Here is a 10,364-nt window from a genome sequence, read left to right on the forward strand (position 1 = left end):
AGTCTGAAGTAATGTCTGTATGGGCAAAACTGCCCACAGAGAAGCTTAAAGGATGCCACTATTGAATTATTACTTGAAATGCAGGTAGGATTAAGGCCAAATAAGCCGAGTCTGCAGCAAAACAAGTTTGATAATTCTCCAGTAATAAGATTTTGTTCAAATTAGTGATTGAACAAAAGTGACTGAACACTTATTTCAAATGATGGCTACTTCATTTAATATTTTTTGGCATGCTTCCTTTGAAATCAAAGTTGCCATGAAAATCAATAGATGTGATTTAGTCAAAGGCATCTAGAAAATGTTATAAGACAGGAGCTTTAAGAGGCAGCTCATTGCAACCTCAGAGCAACCCACCCTAGGGAAGTAGCATCACCTTCATTCTACAGATAACAGGACTTCATTCCAGAAAGGTGACTTCCCATAGCCATCAGTGAGCTTTATCCTGCCTTGTCAATGTGCCACACAGCACCAAATACATGCAAGCCATGGCAATGTGGAAGCGAGATACTTACCTTCTTAGTCAGGGTTGCTATTGCTGTGATAAAACACCATGACCAAAAGCAAGTTGAAGGGAAAGGGGCGGATTTGGCTTACACACCCACTTTATCATCAAAGGAAGTCAGGACAGGAACTCAAATGGTGGGAACCTGGAGTCAGGAACTAATGCAGAGGCCATGGAGGGGTGCTGCTTACTGGCTTGCTCATCATGACTTGCTCAGCCTGCTTTCTTATAGAACCCAGGGCCACCACCACAGGAATGTCACCACCCACAATGGCTGGGGCTCCCCATCAATCATCTAATTAAGAAACTGTCCCACATGTTTGCCTACAACTGGATCTTCTGGAGGCATTTTCTCTATTGAGGTTCCCTTCTCTCAGATGACTACAGATAGCGTCAAAGTGATATAAAAGTACCCAGAACACTCACCTTCTTTGTCAGGCTGAGACTATTTAATTTCTTAGAGATTGATTTCTTGCATGTGTATAAGTGTTTTGCCTACATGTATGTATGTATCTGCACCATGTGCATGCCTGGTGCCCTCTGAGATCAGAAGAGGTGCTAGGTTCCCCGGAACTGGATTTACAAATGGTTGTGAGCAGCCACGTGGGTGCTGGGAACCAAATCAGGGTCCTTTGCAAGAGCAGCAAGTCCTCTTAACTGCTGAGTGAATTCTCTAGCTCCAGGCTTGAAATATTTAAAACACCGTTCTTGAAGGCAGAAGAAATCCAGTTTATGGCACAAAACCAGGCCGACATAATCCTAATTGTACATCAAACTGCCCTTTGTTTTTTCTGTTTTGAGGTAGACTATATTTGCCTTTTGTTTCTAATGTTTTTTACCATATCCAGTGGCACAGCACAGGTGAAAGTTAATTTTTCTTCTTTTACAAATAGTTGGATATAAGAGAAGAACACCAGGATAAAAAGTATTTTTAGCATATTAAAAATGCAGGGAACTAATTCATTACAATTGTGTTGAGACAGGTAATTAGACTTAAACAGTTCATGTGAGAGCCGGCCCTCTGGAAGTTGAAGATACTGGACCACCTGATGGTTTCATGTTGCTCTTGATACACCAGTGAATAATTGTAGCCTTCTAAGTAACATGCAGAAACAAACTTAATGAAACAAAAAATAGCCTTATTGTCCGGCATGGTGGTATACACCTATAAACCTAGCACTTCAGATGCTAACACACGAGAGCCATGAACTTGAGGCCAGTCTTAGCTACTTATGAGACCCTGAGAGCTGAGGACATAGCCAAGTGCAAGGTCTTGCAAGATCTTGGGTTCAGTCCCCAGTCCTATACGACAAACAAAAAACTGCTTTATGGAAGTGTAGTTAACATACAATTACCCACACCTGCTTACAGTATGAAATTTGATAAATGGACATACTTCCCTCTGTGGAATCATGAGCACAATCAAGACAATGAACTTAGAGGCTGTAGAGATGATTCTGTAACGTGCCTGGTGTGCAGATGTGAAGACGTTCATCCCCACTGCCCCAGCGAGGTCAACCCCGACGGTGTGCGGGTCGCGGCTGTGAGGGTCGCGGCGGGTGACCATCTTTTCATGTTTGTTTCTGCTTTGTCATCTGTATACTTTTTCGGTTGTATGCCTCAAGTTTATTAAATCCTCTGCCTCCTCTTTCATTTGGTTCTGGTAGTTTTTTTCTACTTGATCTGATAGCTTTCTATTCATTCTGTGCAAGTCCTTCATCAGATGTCAGAGCCCACAGAGAAGTCTACAACTTAGTCCCGAGAACCTGGGCCCATGTTATCTTTCATGGCAAAAGGGACTTTGCTTGTGTGCACATATGTATTTTGGTCCTGGGAATGGAACTTGGAGTTTCCCAGATGTTAAGCAAACTCGCTGTCACTGAGCTATATCCTCCACATCCTGACAATTCTAATTTTTAAAAGTCTGCTAAGATTTTGGTTGGCGTTGATTGAGTCAATAGAGAAATTTCAGAACTAATATCTTTAAAATATTGAGTGTTTTTTTTTTAAGATTTATTTATTTATTTATTATGTATACAGTGTTCTGCCTGCATGCCAGAAGAGGGCACCAGATCTCATTACAGATGGTTGTGAGCCACCATGTGGTTGCTGGGAATTGAACTCAGGACCTCTGGAAGAACAGCCAGTGCTCTTAACCGCTGAGCCATCTCTCCAGCCCTAAAATATTGAGGTTTTTTTTTTATTTCTGAACATTCCTTCTAGTTTGTAAGTGTTATACAGTTTTATTGTTTAGCAATGTTTTACAAGCTTTTTGTTTGTTTGTTTGTTTTTGTTTTTTTTACAAGCTCATGATTTTATTGTCTTCATAACAAGATCAGCTTAGAACTGATCACCCGGCCCTCTCTCCTCTTGTCGCCTCCCAGTTCAAAGTGCTTGCATCTCTTAATAGTCAGCATCCTCTTCGACCTGCAGTTGGGCTCAACACTCAAGTCTCAGCACAGTCTTCTTTGTAGTTTTAGCCTTTTTGTGGAAAATAGGCTTAGTCTGCCCACCGTAGCCACTCTGTTTCCTGTCATAGCGCTGCTTTCCCTGGGCATACAAAGAACCCTCGTCCTTCTTGTCCTGGGTCACATTGTGGGGTCGGTGCTTGCCACATTTCTTGCAGAACATCAGGCAGGTCTTAGAAACGTTCACCATGTTGGCAGGAGCGATATCGGCCTACAAGTTTTTGACATAAGGTGTAGCTCTGACTAGCCTGGAACTCTTTATATAGACAAGGCTGGCCTTGAACTCACAGAGATCCACCTGCTTCTGGGAATACAGGCGTATGCCACCATGACTGGCACCTAATGTTTTATAGTGTATAGGACTTAGATGAGTCGTTTGATATGGAACCCTAAGTGTTCACATTGTTTAATGCTGTAATGAACAATATTTTACAAATTTTAATATCTAATTGTTCATTTCTTGTATGTGGAAAGAAAGTTAAGTTATTTACATTCATATCACATCTTTCAAGCTTGTTAAATCACTCATTAGTTCTGTGTAAACAATGTCTTCTTCAAATGGGGGACACATCAGCTTCTTCCTTTACAATCTAGATACCTTTTTAAAAATCGATTTATGAAATTGATTTTAAACATTCAATATAATGTTAATTAGTGAGAGTAGATATCCTTGACTTATTCATGATTTTAAGGGGGAAAGTATTAATAATTTTACAATTAAGAATTATACTAGCTGGACAGTGGTGGCCCACACCTTTAATCCCAGCACTCAGGAGGCAGAGGCAGGCAGATCTCCTAGTTCAAGGCCAGCCTGGTCTACAGAGTGAATTCCAGGACAGCCAGAGTTACACAGACAAACCCTGTCTCTGTAGATTTTTTATAGATTTTCTTTATCAAACTGAGAAAATGTACTCCTATTTCTGTTTGCTTAGAACCGTTTTATAATTAGAAATGTATGTAGAATTCTTTAAAATGTTTTTCTATGCAAACAGAAATGATTTTTGTTTGTCTGTTAATGCAATATGTTAACTGATTTTAAGAGACCATTTACTTTTACGTGCATTTGTGTGTGTGTGTGTGTGTGTGTGTGTGTGTGTGTGTGTGTGTGTGTGCCCAAGATTTCTCCATAGCCCAGGAGAGATTTTCCTAAGCAACAGTACTTTACATCTCGTGTGTGTGACTCCTGGATGAGGCTTTCTCCCCAGGTCTAAGTGGATACATTGTAGAGAAAGACTCTATCAGCTCAGCTGAGAGCTAGGTCGGTAGTACAGGTAACAGTGCGTGCTATTTTCTTAGCAGAGTGTTTTTCTGTTAAGATGTGTCATTTTAAAAAAAAATTATATTTATTTAATTTATGTATGTGGGTATTTTGTCTGCATATCTATCTGCGTACCATGTGTGTGCCTGGTACCTGTGGAGGCCAGAAAAGGACACTGGATCCCCTGCAACTAGAGTTACAGACAGTTGTGAGCTGCCATGCAGGTGCTGGGAATCGAACCCAGATCCTCTGGAAGAGCAGTCAGATCTCTCCAGCCCTAAGATGTGTCATTTTTTATAATAATGTTGCCAGGCGGTGGTGGCGCATGTCTTCAATCCCAGCACTCACCAGGCAGAGGCAGGTGGATCTCTGTGAGTTCGAGGCCAGCCTGGTCTACAGAGTGAGTTCCAGGACAGCCAAGGCTATACAAAGAAACTCTGCCTCGAAAAACCAAAACCAGGGGAAAAAAAAAGTAAAAATGTTATATAAATAAAAAAAAGAAAGAAAGAAAAGAACACTGGATTCATAGAAATGCAGTGCTGCTGTTTTAGAAACATCTCTGTTTATGGACGACTTCTTCAGGAACGCAGGAGGAGCCTCAGCTGTCCCATGTCTGCGTGGCTTGCAGACACCCAGAGCAAGGTTAGATGGCATCGGAAAACAATGGGCCTATGATTTGCCCACAGACACAAAAAGCTGACATTTTAGTTAAACACTAGAAAATGAAGAAAGAGAACAATTTCACCTCTTGGCCTGTACTCTTTGAGAAATATGGCCTCTTCTGAGAGCCACAAATTGCCTTGCTCCCACTACCAGGCTTGGCTCACCTGTGTTAGGAAACACCTGTCTACCTGCGGGGCAGTCTCTTTCTGAACACTTGGTACAAATTAAAATTTGCCTCCAGGGATTCCAAAGGTTCTTCTGTGTCAAAAGTTAAGAGAGAGGCCGGAACCTGTGATGAATGCTAAGCATTTAAATGTGTGTGCAGCATAATTGCTAAGGAGCCATCGGCAGTCCATGGCTGCCGGGGAAGGGAGAGTCGCTTTTCTCTGGGGGATGGCTACTGGAGGGTCTCCCAGGTCCTAGGGATGGCCCCACACTTGCACACACAGGTAGCACTAACTGGACCCAATGGGTCATTTAAAAATTAAAAGCTCAGCCGGGCGGTGGTGGCGCACGCCTTTAATCCCAGCACTCGGGAGGCAGAGCCAGGCGGATCTCTGTGAGTTCGAGGCCAGCCTGGACTACCAAGTGAGTTCCAGGAAAGGCGCAAAGCTACACAGAGAAACCCTGTCTCGAAAAACCAAAAAAAAAAAAAATTAAAAGCTCATTAAGTTGGAGATGTGATGGTAGGGGCTGACGGCGGGGATTGGAGAATTGGAATTGGGAGTGAATCAAGACGTGATGTATGCATGTGTGAAAATCTCAGAGAATAAGTTCAGCAAACTTGTGCTTGTCTCCCATCACCAAGAAATTCACTGGGGTGGTCACGAGGCTTAGATATAACAGCACAACTTCCCTCTTCCTATGGGCCACAGTCAGGACACAGAGTGCCCCTATCAGGGAAGGGGACGCCTATGCAAATCCCTGACTGTTTGCAAAGCTGCCTCTCCTTTTGACTGACCAATTAAGAAAAGATGCCTTCTCTAGGCCAGGTGTTTGGATCCCCAGGCGAGCAAAGGGAAGACTAGAATTTGGCTTTTTACTTACACCCGAGTGGAACATCTACATACAGAATCTGAAGCTTGTTCTTGCCTCTGTCCTGCAAGAACATTCTAGTGTTAACCAATAGGATTTTCCCCCCATTGGTGGAAGCAGGGCTCCACTGGGTCAAGCTGTGACTATGACTTTCTAACAAAACCCCTGACGAATCTAGATTCCAGTGTTGGTGCTGCACTCAGTATTTACACACACACACACACACACACACACACACACACACACACACACACACACACACTTTCCCCACATATTATCAGATAGATGGCAGAAGATCTGAGGGACTTGTCTGTCATAAGAAGCCCTGGGCAGCTGGAGTCATTTTTGCCAGTACCTGCATTTCAGAGCCATAACTTATGGGCAGAGACAGGAAGGTGACAGTACCTTTGAGAAAAACACAACCCTCCAGTGACCCCTCTGGCAATACATCAGAGGTTCTGCAATCCACCTTCAGGCAACAAATTGGGCCAGGCAGAAATGACTGGAGAGCCTGTGCCTGGCTCGACTAAAACCTGCAGCATAGAGCATGACAGCTGGCTTCTACGTACGTGCATCGAGGCCTCTAAACTGCGTCTGGTTCACAGTCTGGCTGGACTGTCCCTGGGAGCATGCACGGGAGAGCCTGCTTGTTGCAAAACTTTCTTTTGAATCAGGATTGTCTGCAAGGTGTTCCTGGGAGTGGCTCCAGATAAGTGAGAGTCTTCCCAAGCCCGGTTGTAAGTCATCTGAGGCTTGCTGGGACAAATGCTGGGTCGTGCTGTCACCATCGTTGGTAAGAAAACAACCACATTTCTAACTCTTCTTCAGGGTTATTATCAACAGCTGTTTGGAAAGCACAGGACTTGGACCCTCTCTTATCTGTCCTCATTTACCGAAAGTTCACTGAATAAGTAATATTCTCAACAAACGAGAAGGATGATCTAGGTTCCTAGGAAAGACAAAGTACGTTGATCTCTCCCTCCCTTCCTCCCTCCCTCCCTCCCTTCCTTTCGTTCCTTTTTAAAAAACCTTCTCTGAAGTGCTTGTTAGGGTGGGGAGCTGGGGATAAGCACAGATTCTCTTATTGATAGTGGATGTAGATCAAGGAATCTTATTCAGTGGATAGAAACAACGGCTTAGAAACAAGGCCGAACTCAGTGACAGAATGTTTGCCTGGTCAAGGGCTCAGTCCCCAGCCCTGCAGTAAACAAACCAAAAGTGCAACATAACCACACCCAAGGCTCAGGGACAGTGGCAGAAGAGGGGGCGGAGAGACTGTAAGAGAGAGAACAGGAAGACTGAGAGTGTGTCTCTCAGAAATGTCAGAAACTACACCCATGAAGTCTCACCACATGGCTACCTCGGCATGACCTAAACAAGGACACCAGTGGACAACCCAAGCCTCAACCCTACATAAAGAACTACAGGCAACCAAGGAGAGCGAAGAGTGGGAGGAACAGCTTCCCCGGCGAAGAGCCTACCTATCAGATATCCAATCCCAATGGTCAGCCCTGAAAGCACATGCATGTGAGTAACATTATATGGACTAAGGGGGTGATACTTACATATTTAAGAATATATATACATATATACACATACGTTTCTAACAGCAATAATTAATGAAAAAGAGGCGAAAATTTGAAAGAGAGGGGGTGGGTGGGGTAATACATGGTAGAGCTTTGGGGGAAGAAAGGAGGAGAAATGATGTAATTTTATCATAATCTCAAAGATAAAATATTATTTAAAAAAGGAGAAAAGTGTAAAAAGAAATGGACAAGAGAAGGCAAAGTTAGGTGTACCAGGAGGAGAGGACAGATGTGTAAGTGGGATCATTGCCTGAGCTAGCCCTCCAGCCCAGCCACCGTAGATGTTAACACTGTTGCACCACAGATCTTGGCTCACCATCCTGTTCCAGGGGCGGCAGCAACAACAGTAGCAGACTTCTGCCTTTCTCCCCCAGGGAGCCTGGGGGCGCTGGCCTTTAGGGGCCTGTATTTAACAGCCTTTAAGATCAGAAAGAAAGGCTTAAGAAACATTACTTTCAAGTCCAGGTGAGCTACAACTCCCTCTACAACTCCCTACACCATCTTCCTCTAAATCCACCTCGGGAGCCTCATGTGATAGGTCCAAACGGTGATGGGAAGTGGGAGGAACGTCCGGTCCAGGCCTCAGTGAGCTCAGACCCACACACTGGGAGAAAAGAACAGGAGAGCAGAAGAGCGAGCAAGTAGAAGGAAGCTGACAGGAGCTGCGAGGAGGTTTGGCACAGGGGGAGAGTGACATTCGTGAGAGCGTCTGAAGAAAGCTCCTACAGGGCACAGCTCCACTGCTCTTTACAGGAATGGCAACATGATGGGTTTCAAGGCGAATGTGTTGAGAGTCTAAAAAAGGGACTGTTGAGCCGAGTTTCAAAAGAAGAAAGTGACACTGCACGGTAGAGGAGTTTGGGTTAGAACTCGCGTGAGGGTGTGTTTTGAACTGGCACGAGAAAAGCAGCCCAACAGTTAGGCTCAGGAGAGACTCTGAAAGAGTTTGAGCCCCAGACGGAGGGCTTAGAGTTCCACCAGAAGAACAGCATTCCTCTTCCAGTACATCTGTATGCACCAAGATCCATCATGGCATCCACCTCTCAGAGTTCCTGGAGTTCTGCATGTGGTACTGAGAGCAACCCCAAAACAAGGAAGTTAAGATGAAGATTGAGAATGACTCTTCCTGCTCAGTAGGTAAAGGAGACATCACAACTGAATGCTAGCCAGCATGCCTGGCACAGTGCCATAGCTCAGTTGTTAAAAGTCTTCTAGTGATTAGACTTGGAGAGATGATCAGTGGTTAAGCACACTGGCTGCTCTTCCTGAGGTCCCGTTTGGCTCCCCGCACCCACATCAGGTGGCTCACAACTGCCCATAACTCCATCTCTTAGGAATCTGATGCCCCTTCTGGACTCCACAAGCACCTGCACACATGTGACATCACACACATATCCACACTAAAAAAAGACCTAGGTAATGTCCAACAAATGTGCAGAACAATGATACAGACCATTAGGGAATCCCATAAAAGACAGTAGTCATCAGGCCTCCATAGTGAAGGAGATGTGAGACTAGCCCCACAACATGGGGCCTTGCCATTGTCTAGAAGTAATGGAACACTGGAATAACTCTTTATAGGAACAGCTTCAGTGCTAGCTATGAGGCACTAATATGGAGGAATTGGGGACTTCTTTTCAGATATAGAAAATGCGCTCAGTCAGGGAGCTACAGTATTTTTGCGGTAGGCGGAGCACATGAAAACCAGTAGTCCGATCCATTGTTATTCTCATTGACAATGTGTCTCTCTCTTCTCTAGCTCTGGGCCCCATAGACTCAGGGCCCCACTCTTTCCAGGACACACAGCACAGTCACTAGGGGATCCTAAGCCTTGACTGCTCCACGGCTCTCCTAGTGACTCCTGGTGACTTCTGGTGAATATGGACTGACGGGAGATGTCAGTGTCATGGCTAGGATAATTGACCATGTGAGGGAAAGAATCATGAGAACCTTGCTTGCTTCAACCTAAAAAATGATCTATTCTGTTTAGTTAACTCTTTCAACAAAATGGACAATAGTCACATCAGACAGTTTTCCTGGCTGAACATTATTTTGAGACTAATTCCACTCCAAGTCATTTAGGTTTTGTAGGGGAAAAAAATACAAACTCATGTGGATTGGATTGTGGGATATTATTAGTAGTTTAGAAATTAAATAAATTAAAATTAGACAACCAAAGTACAGTCAAAAGTTAAAATTAAAGTAAAAACACAGACTTGATGATACTGACTATCAAAACATGTACATTTCAAAACCGTAGACTAAAAACCAGGTATGTCGGTGTGCACCTGTAACCCCAGCCCCAGGAACTGGATGCAGGAGGTCATTCTTAACTACATAGCCAGCTTGATCCTTGGTTGTATGAAACCCTGCTCAGAAAAACAAAACAAAACAGAAATAGTTTGGGGAATGAGAATAAAATGAGCATGTGGGGAAGTACAACAGAAAAAAGTGCAGAGTGGAAACAAATCCAGAGAACGCCCAACTAATAATCCAGAAGCAGAGCAGAGCAAGGTTGCAGACGGAGATCATAAGTACAGAGCAGAAAGGGTCATGGAGCCACGCTTAATTTGAAAACACTAAGAAACAAATCTCATAACACTGAGCAGGAAGTGGTGGGTTAATGAACAAAGTTGTTCCAGTAGAAAGGAGGGGGGTATAAACAGCACAGCTGACATATTTGAAAATAGAAAGTGCATTTTTTAAAATTAAAATTAGAAAAAATAGTAACATGTTAAATGTAACTCAAAATGTATCTATCTATACATGCTCAACCTTTACCAATGTTAGGAAATGAAAAACTTGGGAATACATCCTATGGGGCAGTTCAACTTTGATGCTGAACCAAAAAC

General features: G+C 43.7%; 1 pseudogene; it reads right to left on the reverse strand.

The window, feature by feature from the left end:
* Positions 1-2,826: 2,826 nt before the first annotated feature.
* LOC128104613 (60S ribosomal protein L36a-like) lies at positions 2,827-3,160 on the reverse strand (annotated as a pseudogene).
* Positions 3,161-10,364: the final 7,204 nt, after the last annotated feature.

This window comes from Peromyscus californicus, unplaced genomic scaffold (genome assembly GCF_007827085.1).
Source record: "Peromyscus californicus insignis strain IS unplaced genomic scaffold, ASM782708v3 Scaffold_8__1_contigs__length_139910024, whole genome shotgun sequence".
NCBI classification, from domain to species: domain Eukaryota; kingdom Metazoa; phylum Chordata; class Mammalia; order Rodentia; family Cricetidae; genus Peromyscus; species Peromyscus californicus.